The sequence below is a fragment of the Anolis sagrei genome, chromosome 2 (assembly GCF_037176765.1).
Source record: "Anolis sagrei isolate rAnoSag1 chromosome 2, rAnoSag1.mat, whole genome shotgun sequence".
Taxonomy (NCBI): domain Eukaryota; kingdom Metazoa; phylum Chordata; class Lepidosauria; order Squamata; family Dactyloidae; genus Anolis; species Anolis sagrei.
The window spans coordinates 145,697,757-145,719,713 of NC_090022.1; positions in this window are offsets into that span (position 1 = coordinate 145,697,757).

Sequence of the window (21,957 nt, forward strand, 5' to 3'; positions counted from 1 at the left end):
GGTATTTGTTCCAAATTTGGTCCAGATCCATAATTGTTTGGGTTCGCAGTGCTCTCCAGAGGTAGGTGAACTACATCTCCCCTAAATCACTGTCAATTCCTCCCAAATCCCTCCAGTATTTTCTGGTGGTAATGTGGGTTCTGTGTGGGAAGTTTGGACCAATTCTATTGATGGTGGGTTTCAGAATTCTCTTTGTAGGTGAACTATACATCCCAGCAACTACAACTCCCAAATGTCAAGGTCTATTTTCCCTAAACCACCAGTATTCAAATTTGAGCATACTGAGTATCTGTGCCAAGTTTGATTCAGATCCATTGTTATTTGAGTCCACAGTGCTCTCTGGATGAAGGTGAACTACAACTCCGAAACTCAAGGTCAATGCCCACCAAACCCTTCCAGTATTTTCTGTTGGTCATCGGAGTTCTTTGTGTCCCAAGCTTGGTTCCATTCCATCGTTGGTGGAGTTCAGAATGCTCTTTGATTGTAGGTTAATTATAAATCCCAGCAACTACAACTCCCGAATGACAAAATAAATGCCCCCACCCCCGCAACCCCACCAGTATTCAAATTTGGGCATATCACGTATTTGTACCAAATTTGTCCAGAGAATGAATATGCGTCCTGCATATTGGATATTTACATTACAATCCATAACAGTAGCAAAATGACAGTTATGAAATAGCAATGAAAATAATGTTATAGTTGGGGGTCACCACAACATGAGAAACTGTATTAAGGGGTCACGGCATTAGGAAGGTTGAGAAATGCTGTTCTATGGGACCCTGAAGAGTTTCCCTCCTTCATTTTTGGAGTATGAGACAAAAGCCTCCATAACTAAGCAATGGGGCTTTGCTTGTCTGGTAGGAACCTCCATGGAGAAAACAGCCTGCCTGTTAAATATGGCTGCGCTCTTCCCCCAAATAGGGGGTGTTCTAAGTAGGAAAGGGGAGACAAAGGCATATCAATGGGGAAAGAAAGGAGCTGGGAGTCTTTCTTTCATTTTACTTGAGCTGGCAGGGGGAATCCTTCTCAGGGCCCTTCCACACAGCCATATAGCCCAGAATATCAAAGCATAAAATCCCATAATATCTGCTTTGAACTGGGTTATCTGAGTCCACACTGCTATATATCCCAGTTCAAAGCAGATGATGTGGGATTTGGTTCAGCTGTGTGGAAGGGGCCTCTGCAGAGTCTCTTCCCAGTGAGCTTAGGGCTTTCAGCAAACTGCTGCAGAGCGGATCACCTTTAGCAAATCCCCCTGTACTTGCTATTAGATCTTCTTTTGCTTTTGCAGAGCCAGCAAGCAGTGGACACAGATGCAAGCACTCCCAATATGCAAGTCACTGCGATGCATCCAGTAGAATTCCCTCTTTAGATGTGCACAAAAGAAGGAGGGAGACTCCTACATTTGCTGACTCACAGACCAATTCCAAAAGCTGCCCTGACACTCCTTCCCACTTTGCTGCCAACACAGTAGATCTGGATACGGGCACAACATCACCCACTCAAGACACCTTTTCTCATTTTCTGAGATCTCCTTTTCCTATCTGGATCAGAGCATGCTTAGCCTGACACTGCTTATGTAACCATTAGTCTGGACGATAGCTGTTTGCAGGGTGGGAGGGGTAGAGTTGAAATGCTGCATAGAGAGGAATCTCTGACTTAAACTCTTGTCAGCAGCTCTTCCTCCCCCCCCCCCCCCATCACTCCCAATGCATACAGACACATTCACCCACACTGTGAATGTTTCTTGCTTCTACCCCTTAAATTCTGGCAACCTCAGCTAGGCTCAAAAGTTGAAAAAAATTCCTTTTGGGGCCACCACTTTCAGAATCCCCCATTAGGTCCATGTTCTAGAAGTTTAGCTCAAGAAACTATGGGCCCTTCCAGACAGGCCCTATATCCCAGGATCTCATTCCAGGTTTTCTGCATTATCCTGGATTATATGAGTCCCCACTGCCAGATAATCTGAGATAAATAGAAAACCTGATATCAGATCCTGGGATATAGGGCCTGTCTAGAAAGGCTCTAAGGTCCCTTCTACACTGCCCTATATCCCAGGATCTGATGCCAGACTTTCTGCTTTAAACTGGATTATAAGAGTCTCTACTGCAGGATAATATGAGATAAAAAAAATACTCTTGGATGAGATCCTGGGATATAGGGCCTGTCTGGAAGGGCCCAAAGGCCCCTTCTACACTGTCCTATATCCCAGGTTTTTTTTTTTTGTTTTGTTTTGTTGTTGTTTTTTGCTTTAAACAGCATTATATGAATTCCCACTCCCAGATATTCTGGGGGCCCTTCTACACAACCCTATATCCCTGAATATCAAGGCAGAAAATTCCACAATATCTGCTTTGAACTGGGTTGTCTGAGTCCACACTCAGATAATGTGGGATTTTCTGCCTTGATATTCTGGGATATAGGGCTGTGTGGAAGGGCCCTGGGATAAACAGAAAACCTGGGATCAGATCCTGGTATATAGGGCCAGCCTGGAAGGCCCCTAAGCCCCCTTCTACACTACCCTTTATCCCAGGATCTCATCTCAAACTGACTTATATGAGTCTCCACTGCTAGATAATATGGGATAAGACAATAATCTGTGACCAGATCCTGGGCTATAAGGCAGTGTGGAAGACATTAAACTTGTCCTTGTTCTGGCGCTATAACCTCCACACTGCCCCTTTTCCCTTCAACATTTCCTCTGGGGTGGAGGAAGCACTATTGGTCACCTTGATCATAGGTCCTCAGAACAAAGTCTTGTGGTACCTTAAAGGCCATAAAACAGTGGAGCTAGATAGGAGAGCAATACACATACTTACGTGTATCTAAAATACGTACAGTTCAGCAGTCTTTCCCAATATGTTGGGAAAATATATACTGTAACTTATCAAATATCTTGAAGGCACCAGACTATTGGATGCTGGTTTATAGAGTCATTCATCTGTTTAGCTGGGTCTTAGAAAAGTTGCCTTCTGTGGTTATAGATCCGAAAATCTTCCAGCTAGCTATCAGTTCACATGTTAGTGGGGAAAATGCAGTCATTCATGGTTTTAAATCAGGCATGGGCAAACTTGGGCCCTCCCTCCAGGTGTTTTGGACTTCCAATTCTCACAATTCCTAATAGCCTCAAGCCCTTTCCCTTTCCCCCTCAGCCGCTTAAGCCAGAGGCTATTAGGAATTGTGGGAGCTGAAATCCTAAACAACTGGAAGGCCCAAGTTTGCTCATGCCTGTTTGAACTGATACTTGAAAGTGTATCAGTAAAGTACCTTTGATAGCTCCTTACAGTTGGGACTAAAATCTGGAATAAACACTGATCTCACTAAGGCCCCATTTCCACTACCATATAAAATCCAGATTATCTGAACTGGATTATATGGTAGTGTAAACTCATATAATCCAATTCAAAGCAGATAATGTGGATTAACTGCTTTGATAATCTGGATTATATGGCAGTGTAGATCCAGATTTACATACACATTGCCATCAGATGCCATATTATCCAGTGTGGTCCTGAGGGTTGGGGATTCTGGGAACTGAAGTTTTAAAAAGTAACTTTCCCCTGCGTTATCCTGAACAGCAGTTGTTTTTGTACAAATGCTGACTTTGTGTAAGCCAATCCTTTCAAGGCTGGGCTGGTGGAAGTGGTTAATTATAATAGTTCTCACTCTTCACAAAGTGTACTGTCTTTCAGTCCTTTTTCAAAAATGCAAGCCCTTCCTTCATACACATAGATATAACTATACAGAGAGGTGAGGTATATTTGACCTTCCAGCTTGTTTTGTGTATCCAGAAACCTCAGCCATCACAAAGGAGGGGAAAGGGTTATGAGAAGCTGCAGTCTTCAAGGTGAAACGCTCTCCATCCCTGCTGTATGCCAACACCATGACTTGATGGTCTATCATTGGACAACTCATAGCTGACTTTGTGAACTGCCTCCAGTGAAAAGCATAGTATCTGAAGGGATGGGAAGTTGTATTAAGGCTGCTACTGTGCTTTTTGACCAGAGCAGCTGCTTCATACAGGAATGCCGTCTTGCGGCAAAACCAGTCACGCCACCCAGTAGCCCTCCAAAGACGCACTGGTAGCAGGCCCATAGCCAGGATTTTGATTGGGGGGGGGGTTGATTCAGGGGGGGGGGCTAAGTCTGAGTGAAAGAGGGTTTACCCTAGCAAAACCTTTGTATCGATACCCCAATACTCCCATGCATATGGAATATATTGAGCATGGTGATCAAATCATATGAATAAACATAACAGTTTAAATAATGTACTAGTAAGGCCTTTTCGCAGACCACCATCAGAATTTCGGGGGGGGGGGGCTGAAGCCTCCAAAGCCCCCCCCCCCCCCCAGCTACATGCCTGACTGGTAGCAAGGAGAAAGCTGCCCATAGAGCCTCAGTCCTTGGCCACCTGCTGAGGCTGCCAATATCTAAGCTAATTAATGCCAGCTACACAGTTAATAGGTTCAGACAATGCCTATGTTTCTCAGTCTATAAGAGAAATGCAGCCTAGCAGACCAAAAAAATAATATTAGCTGGTTTTTTAGAGGCATGGAAGAGTCGATTTCATAGGGCAAGTGTTTAGCAGAGAGTAAAATCTCTGTTAAACAGCCTGAATACAGGCGTCAGGTTTATTTATTTATTTAGGACATTTGTATCCCATCAACCTCTGCAGAGGGACTCAGGACGGCTAACAACAAAAAACATAGGTATACATATCAAGTAAAAACAGCATAAAACATTATAAAAATAAAATAAAAACAATCACCAGATCCTGTCTGATCTCGGAAACTCAGGCAAATCAGCCCTTCAGTGGGAGATTTCCAATGAATCCCAGGTGCTGTGGCCCATATTTCAAAGGAACTGGCAAAGCCATCTCTGAGTATTCATTGCCTAATGGATTCCTAGGCAATTCACTGGGTTGTCATGGGTCAACAGGCAATTTGGAGGGATATGAAGCCTCCTAAGAAAACGAAACATTGTGTGCTATGAAAACATGTTACTTTTAATTTACATATTTTCTAAGTATGTATATGTTTTTATATAACCGTTTTGTTGGCCATAGAGAAAATTCCAGAGCTCTGCTTAGATTATTTACTTCTAGGGGCTTCAAATCTCAGTATCTCAGAAGGGCCACTGACCAGGCTTGTACTGCAAGTTCTAGGAACCGTAGTCCAATAAAGGAATATGCCCAAGTGCCTAACCTATTTAAATAACATGGTATATTGAGAATCTTATTAGGACATTTGTTTGTGCTCACTAGTGTACTATTATAGCTTCATCACCACATATTTTTAAAACCTGGGTTTGAACTGTGTTTTAGGCTTGTGTTTTGGCAAACTCCCAGGAATGCAGGAATTGAAAACTCTGGTCTTTGTGATTGATATTATGATTGAAGAATGTTGCAGGAGTTATATTAAACAACCTATTGAGTACTAGCCTTTCTTCGAAGTTGCACAATGCAGTTACATTTGCATGTTGGAAGAAAGGCTGGTAATATACTCCATTCCCTTTCATTCTACTCTCACAACAACCCGGCGAGGAGCCTACCCTCTAAGCTTCATGGCTAAGGGAGAAATCAGGTTTTCTGTCCTAACAGGAACACAGGAAGCTGTCTTATGTTACCACGAGTCCATCTAAACCACTACTACTAGTAGACGGTTCTGATTCTCTTTCATCTTATCTGGGGATCACTGCTAATTTCCCATCAAATACTAACCAGGTTCAACCCTGCTGAGCTTCCAAAATCAGACAAGATCAGAAAGGATCAAGATACTAGAGTAGTGAATTTCACATGCAAACCACACTAAAATAGGGTTGGAGAATGTGCAGACTACAAAAGCTGCTCTGCATGGACTTCAGTTCAAGCCAGATGGTGGTAACAGGCTATTGGAATTGCAGTCCAATAATTTCCCCATGCCAGTGCTAGAGGCACTTAAATTTTGTTTGTCACCAGACAACTGAGTTTCTAACTGTTCCACAAGTGAATGCTAATAGTACTGAGCTTTCAGGTGGGTGGTCTATGTCTTCCTGCCTGTGTACCTCATTTGGGGAAGCCAGAGTGGCGCAATGGGTTAAACCCTTATGCTGGCTGAACTGCTGACCTGAATGTTGGTGGTTTGAATCTGCGAGACAGGGTGAGCTCCAGTCTGTCAGCTCCAGCTTCCTATGCAGGGACATGAGAGAAGCCTTCCACAGGATGGTAATACATCCGGGTGTCCCCTGGGCAATGTCCCTGCAGATGGCCAATTCTATCACACCAGAAGTGACTTGCAGTTTCTCAAGTCACTTCTGACACACACAAAAACCCGTTGAGGGTTATTATTTGTCACATTATTTTTGGATGACAGCTCATCACATCAAAAAGTGACACTTTGGACTGCAGTTGCTCAGACTAGCTAAGGGGAATCTAGAAACTGCAATCTACAAGGTAACTTTTATAAGCTGTAGTACTATTCTTCATAGATGACCAATTTAACAAAGGATCTGAGAGGATGGAGGAAGTAAATTATTTCTAAGCATTTTGCACACTAAAAAAAGTACAAAACTGAAAATAACATCCCCAGGGTGCAATGCGACTTGGCAGGGCTGGCAGAAAACAAGCTGGGTAATCAGTCCAGCAAGTCTTTCCAGTAAACCCCCCATGGCTCTTAACAACTAATGGAGGCTTAGCAAACAGAAAGAAAGAGGGAAAGAAAGAAGGAAGCCAAGAGGTCTGATCCTGCATCAGCAGGAAATACAGAGCTAAAAGAGACAGCCAGAAAGCCAGAGATTAAAAGACAAGCAAAAAATAAAGCCCTACCCTTGCTATTATTGCAGTCCTTGTTCTCCTGCTGCTTGAGACTAAAATAATAATGACAATAATAATCCTTCTTAGGAGCAGTTGATGCAATCAGCCAAGGCAGTATTCCTCCTTGATGAGTCTGCCTCTTGGGAGGAAGTCTTTCCACTGTGGCGGCAGCTGCCGTCGTCCCCTTTCCGTGACAAGTGGGTTTTTTAGAGCCAGTGAGCGCAATGGGGTGCCTCCTCAGAAGAATGAATTGTACCCATGTGTATACACAAATATGCAGTGTGTGTGTATGTGTGCAGATGTCGTGTATATCCACAGTCTACTGCAGGGACTATCAATATGCTGCTGGACTGTCATTCCTATCAGCCTAGTTCAGTGGTTCTCAGCTTTTTTTTTTAAACCAGGGACCACTTTGACCAGGGAACACTCTCTAACATTAGTACCGAAATCATTATGAATCAGTTTTTGACAACTTTAGATTCAGTTTGGTTATTTGGGGTGCCGATTCAGAAAATTGAATTGGATAGACCACTTCAGCTCTAGTTTCTGATACAGAACATATGCTATCCAGTAGTCACCATCCGCTCGCCCACAGAAAACCATATTTAATAAGCCTAGGGACTGTAAGAGGGTTTTATGAGACCAGTCACTCTTGTTGCAACTGTGTAGTAACAGTGAGGCCACAGGCCATATTTAGTTTTTGTGGACCACTGGTGGTCCATGGACCACAGGTTGGGAACCACTGGCATAGTTAATTGTGTGGGAGTTAGTCTGACAATGCAACAATGACAACAATAAAAATCATAATAAATATCATTTGTCACCCACCTCTCTTCATGGCTTGGAGGCCACACATCCCTACTTTGTTGTTGCTGTGTGTCTTCAAGTTGTTTTTAACTTGTTACTTATAAGTCTGTTCCAAGATTTTATTGGCAAGATTTCTTCAGAAGGGGTTTGCCTGCTTCTGAGACCAAAAGAGTGTGACTTGCTCAAGGTCACCTGGAGGGTTTCCATGCCCATTGAGGCCTTGAACCCTGTTCTCCAGATTCCTCGTCCAACACTCAACCATTAGCAAACTGTGCTACTGGTGTTTTTCTGTAGGCCAGTTATAGTTCTTTCCCTTCTGAATGTTTGTGCTGGAATGGAAAGCAGAGAGAGGCCACAAGTGACTCAGCTGTGTGCGACAACAACAAATAGCATCACACAAATGGCTTGGCATGCTCAGGGAATAGCCACCAAATGGAGCTACTGTAATGGCTTCTATCCTGTACAATGTAGTTTTTAACAAATCCTCAACTATGAGTTTGTTCACACTGCACAATTTCATCAGTTTGATATTACTTTTAACTACCATGACTCCATTTCACAAAGGATGTAATTTGATTATTCTCTCCCAGAAAGCTTTAAAGCACCACAGCAGAGAATTTTAAATATCTCACAAAATTAAAAATCCTAGGATTTCACAGGATGGAAATCCTCGAAGACCGTAGTGATATCAAAGTGCCATAACTGTGTGGTAAAGGATATATCCCCATCAAACAAAACTTTGTCTGTAGCTGTGGTTTTTGCCATGAAAGTATCTCTTGATAAACACAGATTATGTGAATGGGCCCCAGAGATCTGATTGTCCTGTTTAGTTGTGGGCGCTTGGGCAGATTGTGTAGGGAACATCAACAAAAGGAAACCAGTGAAACAACTGGAAAGAGAAGAGCTGAGTGCAAATTCTTGCTTGGCAGTGTCTGGCTGCTCTGAACAAGATGCCCCCCCCCCCCCCCCAGCTGAACTTCACAAGATATTATAAATGACCTACTAATGTGAGGAGCAGAAAGGCAATTACAGTAAAGCTTCTGGCGCCTCAGAAAATGCTATAAAGATGATAAATAGAAGGAAAAGGCTGTAGCACAGAGCTTATAGGAGTAGGACAGAAAGAGCCTGGCCAGGTCTGCTTCCCCCCCCCCCCCCCCCCACCAGAAAGTGGTCCGAGATTCAGCCTCACTCCTGATTCGACAAGCAGTGGCATATTATTTATGATTATTTGTTATATAGATCGGAATGACCACTATAGGTCTCTGTCCTGAAGCACTTACATTCTAAATGATATCTAAATGAATGTAGGGGCAGAGGGCAGAGGAGGAGGGATGGGAGAAGAAGGGAAGCACAAAGGAGCAAAGACAGCAGGAGGAGAACATGCATACAAGCACATGGGGTTACTTTCTGTAGGACAAAGAAACAAGATACATTCTGAAGAAAGATTCAGATGGTGGCCTCATATAGGTCAAGAGGGAAGAGCCATGCGTCCCTCTGCATGAGACTAGACCACAACTCTTCTTATTCCTGTCCACTTAGAGTTAGCTGAGGTTGATGGGATCAGGAGTCCAACCATATCTGGAGAATCACAAGTGTCCCACCATGGATGTTGGGAGGCAGGCAGATCCAAGCACAACATCTATGAAGGGAGAACGTGATGAGGCATTTTAAGAGCTTCTCAAGTGTCCCTCAAGGACAGGGATAGGGAGACAGTGGACTAAGGGAGAAGGTAAAATACAGCTGGTGCCAGATCTGAGGGGCCATGGTGGCACAATGGGTTAAACCCTTGTACTGCTGAACTGCTGAGCTGAAGGTTGGCAATTCATTTCCGTGGGACAAGGTGAGCTCCCACTGTTAGCCCAAGCTCCTGCCAACCTAGTGGTCCAAAAACATGCAAATGTGAGTATATCAATAGGTACTCACTGATGGGAAAAAGGCAAAAAGACACTCCATGCAATCATGCCAGCCACACTACCAGGAGGTGTCTACAGACAACGCAGACTCCTTGGCTTGGAAGTGGAGATAAGCCAGAGATAATCACCGCCTCCAGAAGCCAGAAATGAAAGGAGAATCCTTTGCCTTTGTGTACTTCTGTTTCACTGTATGCCATTGTAACAAGGCACTGAATGTTTGCCTGTGTCTATTTATATACTGTAATCCACTCTGAATCCCCTCAGGGAGAAGGGTAGAATATAAATAAAGTGTTGTTGTTGTTGTTATTGTTGTCGTTGTTATAAATGCCTGTACTTACTTAGGCGATCCCTCGTTGGACGAGTAAGATGGTCTTCCATTATGGATTTCCTTGTGGGTCCGCATGTGGCTGTGGAGCCCTATTCTTGCTCTGCATCTTCTTCCGCAGTGAGGGCATTGGTTTCCAGGTGGAAGGCGGTCCCGGTCGGGGTTCGCTTGACGCGCCTTCCTCCTGGCACGTTTCTCTCTTTCACCCTCCACTCGTGCCTCCTCAAATTCTGCAGCACTGCTGGTCACAGCTGTCCTCCAGCTGGAGCGCTCAAGGGCCAGGGCTTCCCAGTTCTCAGTGTCTATGCCAGAGTTTTTAAGGTTGGCTTTGAGCCCATCTTTAAATCTCTTTTCCTGTCCACCAACGTTCCGTTTTCCGTTCTTAAGTAGAGCAACTGCTTTGGGAGACGGTGGTCAGGCATCCGGACAACGTGACCGGCCCAGCGGAGTTGATGTTGGAGGACCATCGCTTCAATGCTGGTGGTCTTTGCTTCTTCCAGCACACTGACGTTTGTCCGCTTGTCTTCCCAGGAGATTTGCAGGATTTTCCGGAGGCAGCGCTGATGGAATCGTTCCAGGAGTTGCATGTGACGTCTGTAGACAGTCCACGTCTCACAGGCATAGAGCAGGGTTGGGAGGACAATAGCTTTATAAACAAGCACCTTGGTATCCCTACGGATGTCCCGGTCCTCAAACACTCTCTGCTTCATTCTGGAAAATGCTGCACTTGCAGAGCTCAGGCGGTGTTGTATTTCGGCGTCAATGTTGACTTTGGTGGAGAGGTGGCTGCCAAGGTAGCGGAAATGGTCAACATTTTCTAATGTGACACCATTAAGCTGTATTACTGGCATTGGAGAGGGATTGGCTGGCGACTGCTGGAACAGCACTTTGGTTTTCTCAGTGTTCAGTGACAGGCCGAGCTTCTCATATGCTTCTGCGAAGGTGTTTAGAGTGGCTTGTAGATCTTCTTCTGAATGCGCACAGACGACATTGTCATCAGCATACTGGAGTTCTATAACAGCTGTTGTTGTAACCTTGGTTTTGGCTTTCAGTCTGCTGAGGTTGAATAGCTTGCCATCTGTCCGATAGATTATTTCCACTCCGGTGGGAAGCTTCCCATCAACAAGGTGAAGTATCATAGCGATGAAGATGGAGAATAGAGTTGGGGCAATAACACATCCCTGTTTGACACCTGATTCCACCTTAAATGGGTCACTTTGGGAGCCACTGCTGTCCAAGACTGTTGCCATCATGTCATCGTGGAGGAGCCGCAGGATGTTCACAAATTTGTTTGGGCACCCGATTTTGTGGAGGATGGTCCAGAGAGCGCTACGATTCACTATGTCGAATGCCTTTGCAAGGTCGATGAATGCCATGTACAGAGGTTGGTTTTGTTCCCTGCATTTTTCTTGGAGCTGTCGTGCAGTGAAGATCATGTCCACGGTTCCTCTGGAGGGGCGGAAGCCATTCTGGGATTCTGGGAGGGTGTCTTCTGAGAGGGGCAGAAGGCGGTTTGCAAGGATTCTTGTGAGGATTTTCCCAGCGGAGGTTAGAAGGGAGATACCTCGATAGTTTCCACAATCTGTTCTTTCCCCTTTTTTGAAGAGGGTGATGATGGTGGCGTCCTTGAAATCTGCTGGGATTTTCTCGATCACCCACACTTTTTCTATGAGCTGGTGGAGTTGGTGTGTCAGCTCAGGTCCTCCCTCTTTAAAGATTTCAGCAGGGATCCCATCTGGTCCACTGGCTTTGTTATTCTTCTGTTGGCTGATGGCATTGCTGACTTCTTCCAAACTAGGCAGTGCTGCAAGCTCGTCCCTGGTTTGTTGTTGCGGGATTTGTGAGAGGACTTCTTCGGCCACATTGGAGCTGCGGTTCAGGAGGCTTTGGTAGTGTTCTTTCCAACGTAGTGCAATTGAGTTTTGGTCCTTCAGGAGTTTGGTTCCATCTAATGAGCGTAGAGGCTGTATCCCATGGTTTCTTGGTCCATAGATGACCTTTGTGGCTTTGAAGAATCCCTGAGCATCATGGGTATCTGCCAGGTGTTGGATTTCTTCAGCCTTCTTTGTCCACCAGATGTTCTTGAGTTCTCTTGTCCTTCTTTGGACCCCAGCTTTTGCACTGGCATAGATCTTTTTCTTAGTAGCACAGTTGATGTCTCTCTGCCATGCTTGGAAGGCTTTCCTTTTCTTGTCAATTAGCTGTTGGATCTCGATGTCATTTTCATCAAACCAGTCTTGATGTTTCTTGGCTTGGTATCCAATAGTTTCTTCGCAGGCTTGGATGATGGAGGTCTTCAGTTTGTTCCAATGTTCCTCGACACTTTCGGGGTGTACTGTGGGTAGATGGTCCTTGAGTGCTGTTTGGAGATGGGCTCGTCTGGAGGGCTCCTGAAGGGCTTGGGTGTTCATTTTGCGCCTTGTCTTCCTTCCTTGGAGTCTGCGCTTGGGAGCGATCTTGATAGCCATCGAGGATCAAATTAGCCTGTGGTCAGTCCAGCAGTCGTCAGCACCTGTCATGGCTCTTGTGAGGAGCACATCACGGCGGTCTCTGGCGCGTGTGATTACATAGTCTAAGAGGTGCCAATGCTTTGACCGGGGGTGCTTCCATGATGTCTTGAACTTGTTTTTCTGGCGGAAGAGCGTGTTGGTGATGACAAGGTTGTGTTCCGCACATTTGGTGAGAAGCAGGATGCCATTTGAGTTGCTGTTTCCAACCCCGTCTTTTCCGATGGTTCCTGGCCACAGGTCGAAGTCTCGCCCGACTCTTGCATTGAAGTCCCCCAGGAGGATGATTTTGTCCTCCTTAGGTATCCCTGATAGGACGTTGTCCAGCTGACAGTAGAATTTCTCCTTGATGTCTTCGTCAGCATCTAGTGTTGGTGCATAGGCACTTATGATGGTTGCCCGTTGGTTTTTGGCAAGATCGATACAGAGGGTTGAGAGTCGTTCGTTGATGCCAGTGCTTCGGACAGATGTTTCACCAGATCATTCCTGATGGCAAAGCCAACTCTGTGCATTCTTTGGTCTTTTTCGGGCAGTCCCTTCCAGAAGAAGGTGTAGCCTCCTTTTTCTTCCTTTAGCTGTCCCTCTCCTGCTCTCCGGGTCTCCTGAAGGGCTGCTATGTCGATGTTGAAGCGTCCCAGCTCCCTTGCAATGATGGCAGTTCTGCGTTCGGGGCGTTCACTGCCACTGTTGTCCATCAGAGTCCGTACGTTCCACGTACCGAAGTTCATTTTCCTTTTTTGGCCGCAGGGTGGTGACCCCACTGGACGCGGCAGTCCAGTCAGGGATAAGTGAGGCAGACTATGTTTAGGGCACCTTTTCTAGCCCCCTCCCCATGTGGGGTGAGCAGAGTGGGTCCTCAATAGGGCTGCTCAGTCGCGGATACAGCTGCCGAACTACTCAACTGCCTCGGACCTTGAGGTAGAACGACTGAGTCCGTACCCACCGCCCATGTGCCATTCTGTGACTAGGGGCTTCCAGATTTCACAGTCCTGCCCCCGTCGCTACTCGCTGATCGCCATGGGACTTTGGTTGCTTGGTTTTTATTTTCTTTGGAAGACGCCTGTGCGTGGGTTTTTTTAATGTGTGGAGGTCAGTGCACAACTGATCAACACACAGACTTCACAGAGTGAGGTTCCACTGGTGATGTAGTTTAACACAATGACCGTGGCTTCTCAGTCTGTTGCAGCCTTCTTCCGCCTTCGCAGCCGTTGTAACATGTGCCATGTTATCCTCCGCCTGCTCCGCCGTTGAGGTCTTTGGGTCTTCGGACTGTGCTTGGTCTGGAACCTCCCCCGCGGCCACTCCTGGGAGTGCACGACTTCAGTTGTTGTGCCTACAGGTTCATTGGAACACACAAGCCCCCTCACCACGACAAGGTGACAGTCCATCGAGGGGGGACTGTCTGTGGGTGGCTGTGGAAGTGGGAGACAAGCTGTGAGGATGGGTGGCTGCTCTGAAAAGGACCATTTCAGTAATTCAATGCTGCCAACTACTAAATAGACTAATGCTGGGCCATTCTGGAACTGTCATGGTCTTAATTCTGAGCATTGCACATATAAGGGGGAGAAAAGAGTGACAGGTGATCCGGCTTTTCTATGGTCACCCCTCTGGGGGTCTCAAACTTCCTGCTTTTGCCCCAAGGATGCCATGTTGGATGTGAGCCAGAGACTGCTTGGGATATAAGATAACATACCACAAATTAAACAAAACATGGGCTGTATCTCACTCTGTACTCTTTTTTGCAGTCTTCCAGCACAGTTATGGTCTAATCTGATTCTTTCAGGGGAAGAAAATTAACCTCTGTGACATCAGTTGGGCAGTGGACATACAACGTAATTAAAACGTGGACTCAAAGCTGTTGTCCTCACTCCATACAGCCCTCAAAACAAGCCACACTACCTTTCCTAATAGTGTTGTGGGTCTGGTACTAGTCTAAGCTGGTTCAGGGACAGCAATACTAATGAGGTCACTATGAGGACGCAGTGACAGGCAATGCAGATGTAATAACAAATAAATCATTCCCGAAACCACTCTCAGGGATGATGAGCAGACAATCAGTGACAAATCTTTCTCAGATCAGGCATTCAAAGCAGATTTTACCCATGGTCCCTGTGCCTCTTTTCTGCAGCCTCCCGCCACCACCTCCCTCCTCCCCATGTCTGAGAAGAGTGCCAGCCACTTACGGGAAAGCCAGGCAATTGAATATATTTGCTGAGGGACTTGAAATGCGCCCAGAGCACTGCTAAAGGGGATGGGGTGGAGGTAGGGAGAGAGAGAGACTGAAGCAGAGCAATTGAAACATCAGTGAAATGTCAACTATATTGAATTTTCAGCCTTAATGGATCCTCTGCAACCAGACCAGCCTTTGCTAAGAGCCGGATGCTGAATCACATGAACTCCTTTTTAGATAGATAGATAGCTAATAGATAGATAGATAGAGAGATAGATAGACAGATAGACAGACAAAGCAAACATGTATATTTTAGTGTATCCCAGCAATAATTAAAATTAAAAATATGGAAGATGATACAACAGTACACATCCCACAAGGATGTATTTGAGGAAATGTATTCTTGGATTTCATGTAGATATTCATAACCATAGACAATAGCAAACCCCATTGAAATGAAGTTATTTTATGCCAAGAATAAAAGGGTTGTGCTGGAGACCTAGAAAATGCCTATTTTGAATAAAGACTTGGATAAATGAAATCATGAATTTCAATTTTGCAGATTATCAAGTTTGGACAGAGCATACACATGCTGGCATACGATTTATCCCCAAATGTAGCATAACCAGGGAGAAAAACCTCTTTTCACGATGGATGGAGACACATAGGTGAATGGACTGTGGGCCATGCCAATAATCCTCTATCCCTAAAACTTCCCAGGTTTAGGCAGGTTAAGTATGAGGGTTCTGTGTTGGAAGTTTGCCCCAATTCTGTTGTTGGTGGGGTTCAGCATGCACTTTGATTGTAGGTGAACTATAAATCTCGGTAACTACAACTCCCAAATGTCAAGGTCTATTTTCCTCAAACTCCATCTGTGTTCATATTTGGGTATATGGAGTATTCGTGCCAAATTTGATCCAGATCCATCATTGTTTGAGTCCACAGTGCTCTCTGGATGTAGGTGAATGACAACTCTCAAACTCAAGGTCAATGTCCACCAAACACTTCAAGTGTTTTCTGTTGGTCATGGGAGTCCTGTGTGCAACGTTTGGTTCAATTCCATCATTGTAGAGTTCAGAATGCTCTTAGATTGTAAGTTAACTATAAATCCCAGCAACTACAACTCCCAAAAGACAAAATCATTTTTTTTTAGTGATAGTCACTCCTTGGGTTAGTAGGTGTCTTGTGGCCAAATTTGGCAGCAATTCGTCCAGTGGTTTTTGAGTTATGTTAATCCCACAAACGAACATTACATTTTTATTTATATAGATATAGATGGGGAGAAATTCTCAAGCCATGGATGGTGGAATTTGTGGATTTGTGTGTACCCTAAGGATAGAGAGGGCCAACTGTATGATAAAGAATTAACTAGAATGAGAAAGTAACTATTTTCCTTCCACTTGAACATGGAGAATGTTCCTCTCCATTTCTTTAAGACTATAGTGGTGACTAATACTTTTGAACATTGGTCCCTTAAACATGTACTTTGTAAATAAATAAAAATATATGTACTTTGTAAATATAAAACATCACACTATCTATAGATATTATGGATTGAGAGAGAGCTGAGAAGGAAGCACAGCACAGCTTATGGAGCCTGGAAGCTAACATGTTAAGGCAGGCATGGGCAAACTTGGGCCCTCCCTCCAGGTGTTTTGGACTTCAACTCCCACCATTCCTAACAGCCAGGCCTGTAGCCAGGGATTTGATTTGGAGGGGGCTGAGTTTGATGGGGGGGGGGGGGCTGACGATCTACCCTAGCAAACCTTTTGTATCATTGTCCCAATACCCCCATGCATATGGGATATATTGAGCATGGTGATCAGATCATGATATGAATAAACATAACAGTTTAAATAATGTACCATGGTGGTCCATGCCTTAGTTAACTCTAGATTAGACTATTGCAATGCTCTCTACGTGGGGCTGCCCTTGAAGACGGCTCGGAAATTCCAAATGGTCCAACAGGCGGCAGCCAGATTATTAACTGGAGCGAATTACAGAGAGCGGTCAACCCTCCTGTTTAAGGAGCTCCACTGGCTGCCATTTATTTTCTGGGTCCAATTCAAGGTGCAGGTTTTGACCTACAAAGAACTGAATGGTTTGGGACCCGCCTACCTGCATGACCGCATCTCTGTCTACGAACCCATGCGACCTCTTCGATCTTCCGGAGAGGCCCTTCTCTCACTCCCGCTGGCATCACAAGCGCGACTTGTGGGAACAAAGGAGAGGGTCTTCTCTGTAGTGGCCCCCTGACTCTGGAACTCACTCCCCAGAAAGATTAGACGAACCCCCTCACTGGCAATTTTCAGGAAGAAGCTGAAAACCTGGTTATTCCAATATGCCTTCAATGACTGAATGTAGGACACGCCCTGTCCAAAATGACCTCAGAAGCACTTTAGTTTATGGCTCTTGCAATTAAATCCTTCCTCGTCCTGGTTCCCCGTCATAACAATCCTACATTGCCTATCTCCCATTGTTTTTAAATTTTTATTCTGAAGTGGCCCTGCCCTGTGGAATTCCTTGTGTTTGATTTTATATTGCTGTGTTGTTTTTTATACTGGTTTTTGCATTTTATGTTTTGTGTATACTGTGTTTATTGTATTAATGGGTATGGCCTCATGTAAGCCGCCCCAGACCCCTTGGGGGAGATGGAGTCAGGGGCGGCTCAACCCATTACACAAAGTAAGCATTTGCAGTATAGTTGATTTTGCCCAGGGGCGCTCTTGAAGCGCTCTTGGGGGGAAAATAGACCTTGACATATGTGAGTTGTACTTACTGGGATGTATAGTTCACCTACAATCAAAGAGCATTCTGAACTCCACCAATGATGGAACTGAACCAAACATGGCACACAGAACTCCCACGACGAACAGAAAATATATATCAGTGATTGGTTGGGGGGGGGGGCGGGCAAAATACTGTTTGCTTACCGTTGAAAATTACCTAGGGCTGCCTCTGGATGGAGTGGGGTATAAATAAAGTTTTTTAAAAATTATTATTATTATTATTATTATTATTATTACCAGTAAGGTCTTCTTGCAGACCACCCTGAGAATTTGGGGGGGGGGGGTTGAAGCCCCTCAAGCCTCCCCCCTCCCTCCCCACTACATGCCTGCTAACAGCCTCAGGCCCTTTCCTTTTCCCCCTCAGCTGCGTAAGCAGAAAAGGAAGGGGCCTGAGGCTCTTAGGAGTTGTGGGAGTTGAAGTCCAAAACACCTGGAGGGGGGGCCCAAGTTGGCCCAGGCCTGTGTTAAGGCCACAACAGCCAGCAGAGCCATTGAGCCTTTGAGGAAGCCTGAGGGAACCCCGTGGCTGCCTCTGCCAATCTCATGGCCTTCCCTTCCCTCCAAAAGAAGCCTTTCCACTCCTGGGTTGCCAATTCTTTCGGGGCCGGCTCCTCTTTCCCAAGCCCCGGGGACTTCCTTCCTCCGCCCCGCGGCTCCAGGCGATTAATTTCAGGTTCAGCGAGTAATTTAGAAAGACAAACTCTGCCTGCCCGGCGCCCGGTCACGAGGAGGGCCCAGCGGAGCGGGATCGACCCTCCACGCTTCTGGCCAGTTCGCCGGATCAATGCCCGCCGGCGGGGAGGGAGCCAATGCCTCGCGCCCCAACCCCGGCCGCCGGTCTCGCGGAGGGAGCCACAGCGCCCCCCCCCCCCCGCCCCCCAGCCTGCCCCCCATTCGGGACCCAGGCATCTCCCCGCCAGGCAGGTGCAACCTGCAGGGAACAGCGAGGAGGGCTCTTGCGTCCTGCGGAAAGGTGAATGTGGCGCCAGGGGGCGCTGTTGTGCACAGAACAGCAGCCATGTATAATATCCCTCTTTGGCTGAAGAGGAGGAAGACAATCCAACCACCACCACTCCCAGCGCGCCTTCTCTTTCTCCCCACCTCCTCCTCTTCTTCTTCCCCTTCCCCCTTCTTCCTGTCCCCTCCTCTTTCACCCCTTATCTTCTTCTCCTTCACCCCCTTCTTCTCCTTCTTCCCCTTCCCCCTTCTTCCTTCTCCCCTTCTTCCTGTCCCCTCCTCCTTCACCCCCTTCTCTTCTTCTTTCTTCTCCCCTTCTTCCTCCTCCTTCTCCCCTTCCTTCTTTCCTCCTCCCCATTCCACCTTTTTAATTGATATAATTTGTTACAGTAACTCGTAGCAGGATCAAGTGTGTGTTAAAGAAAAACCTTATGATGTTAATTATTGTGTGCAGCTGGTAATGTAGGTCAGCCAGCATGTTTGGGCCACACTCGGTGCGGTGTAACTGTATGGGTTTTAGAATACAGTTTGGAGAAGCAATACGCTACTCTGAGGAAGAGAAGCAATATGCTGTAATGCTCAACAGCGATGCTCTTTGCTATGGTGGAATAGCTATTTACTCAATGTTTATGTTTTGCTCTCTCATTTGAATTAACATGGTAAAGGTAAAGGTTTTCCCCTGACATTAAGTCCAGTTGTGTCCAACTCTGGGGGTTGGTGCTCATCTCTATTTCTGAGCCGAAGAGCCAGCGTTGTTCATAGACACCTCCAAGGTCATGTGGCCAGCATGACTGCATGGAGCACCTTCCCGCTGGAGCAGTACCTATTGATCTACTCACATTTGCATATTTTCGAACTGCTAAGTTGGCAGAAGCTGGGGCTAACAGCGGGAGCTCATGCCACTCCCCGGATTTGAACCTGTGACCTTTCAATCAGCAAGATCAGCAGCTCAGCGCTTTAACTCACTGCGGGCTCCTGAATGAAGATGAAGAAGCCTTATTCTGTGTTACTTACAAGGACTATGTAAGGTTGCTGCACTCTTTAATTTTGCATGCAACACTGCAAGTTTATGCCTCTGCTGATAAAAGTTTATCTGTTCCTTTTTCCTCTTGCCTGTGTGTCTTTTGCATGGGACTTGGCTAAAATCTGCTTCTGCGCAACAGAATTGGAATCTTTAATGGTCCAAAACATTGGTGAGTAGCACCTGCTAGACCAGGCATGGGCAAACTTGGGCCCTTCCTCCAGATGTTAGGACTTCAACTCCCACAATTCCTAACAGCCTCAGGCCCTTTTCTTTACCCCCTCAGCTGCTTAAAAGAAAGGGGCCCAATGTTGTTAGGAATGGTGGGAGTTGAAGTCCAAAATACTTGGAGGAAGGGCCCAAGTTTGCCCATGCCTGTGCTAGACTTTGGAATTGAGGAGGAGGAAGAGGAGCACCAGCACCAGCCTGCTGCCCTTCTTTCCCTGCCCATTCCCACCCTGATGCAGTTGGCCCAATGATGGGAATGGTAATTTTCATGCACAGTCTCCAGTGTAGGACCTCCTATGATTATATGGGACTTTTAAGTAAGAGTTCTCTATATCTGGTTAAAAATAAAACTGAAAGTAGGCTGAACGCAAGGAGCCTGCCCACTACCCAGTTATCTGGGTATATGAAGATACAGCTGTGGGATAGCGAAAAGCAACAACAGGTATTAATGCAACCAATTCAGATTTTCCTGCCTTTTAATTATTCTACTCCCAGTGGCACAATGGGCTAAACCCCTGTGCCAGCAGGATTGCTAATCGAAACGTCGGTATTTCAAATCTGGAGAGTGGGATGAGCTCCTGTCTGTCAGCCCCAGCTTCTCATGTGGGGACATGAGAGAAGCCTCCCTCAGGATGGCAGAACATCTGGGCATCCCCTGGGCAACCTCCTTGCAGACAGCCAATTCTCTCACATCACAAGCGACTTGCAGTTTTTCAAGTTGCTCCTGACACCCCCCCCCCCAAAATGCTACCACCCAGTAAACCAGCTAGCAGCTATGTTTTCATGTGTTTTCATTGACTTCCAAGTTGCCCATGTTTTGATACTTGTTGGCTTACAACACACACCATAAAAACAGGCAAGCTTGTAAGTGAAGAGCAAGGATAAAACACACATATTTTGATCACTAGGAGTCCAGTGAGGCTCTCATAAAGGCACATAGACATTGCCTACATACAAATTACTTTATGCCTTTGATAAGGATATTTTTGTAACAACCAACAGAAAAAATCTCAAATATGCAATTCTGAAGATATAGTTTGTATAAGTAATTAAAAATTGAATGATAAAAGTGAACTTCAATGGTAAGAATGGTGTGGGGAAGTTTGGAATATAGCAATTAATGACAAACTGACTTGTGACATCAAAGTTAAAAAGGGAATATGGAAACAGACAGACTTTTGGAAAATAGTCATCAGTTTGCAGCACAGCCTACTTGGCTGGTGTTAATTTGTTAGTATTCCAATTCCCCATTTTGCTAGAGCTAAGTCTCTTTTATTGGCTTTTCCTGGCATCGCTAAAACATTGACAGGGCAGAGTTAGCAAACAACTGGACCTCTCCCTGACCCTTCAGTTAAATACCAGATCTAGCCCTGAAGCCAATCATAGCCCAGTCATGCTTTGTCAGTGCCATTCAGAATAGTTTCCTTTTATAACCCTCACTGAATGATATAAAATGACAAATACCCTTGTCATGGGGTAGTTTGTAGGAAGAGATCACGTGTTGTAAAAATACCTCATTGTGAAAGCAGACCCAAGAATTAAACCATCCTCAGATACAAAACTCAGCTCACTGCAAAGTCTGAGGTGTTGTCTTTCCAACAGGGAGCTGCAAGTGCCCAGCCAGTTCTTTTCCACTCTGTTATAGGCTCTAAGGAAATGTGTTTCTGCACAGTTACATTATTTTCTCATGTTTGGTGCACCTGGATTTACAGGAGAGCTGGGAATTATAGGATCCTCACATGTTGGTGGGCTGCAGTTCCCATCATCCTTAGCCCAAACGTTCACTGAAGAGCGCTTGATGGACATGAAGTTTCATAACACATATTCCTCATTGCTGGTTGATCTCTGGCTGGTTAACATGGATTAGCAAGTATTTCCCATTTCAGATATATAAACCTCACTTGCCTAGTTTCCAACAGGCCTCACAATTTCCGAGGATGCCTGCCATAGATGTAGGTGAAATGTCAGGAGAGAATGCTTCTGGAAGATTGCCATACAGCCCAGAAAAACTCACAGAAACCCAGTGATTCCAGCCATGAAAGCCTTCGACAACACATATTTCCCATTAGTTAAAAATGGCATTAGAATCCATTCTTCATTCACTCTAAATTATATTCCTGAAATGTTGGGGTAACCAGGATTGGATTTTTATGTGAAGGTGATGGATTTTTTTCCTGATACTTAAATGTATCAGTACAGAACTCTTTAATTTCAAATAGAAGCATTTTTCACTGTCCATCAACATACCCACTGGCCATGCTGACTAGGGGATTTTGTGAGATGTGGTTCAAGAATTCATCTATGAAGCTTTGCTTTATCACCACCTCATTCTGGTGTGTGGTTTCTAGGAGAAAAACAAATCCGCTCTCATAAACCTGGCCATGCCCATACATGTTCTGTAGGAGCTGGAGTTTGTACTGTTGTTTCTGGGCTCACTTAACCCCTTAG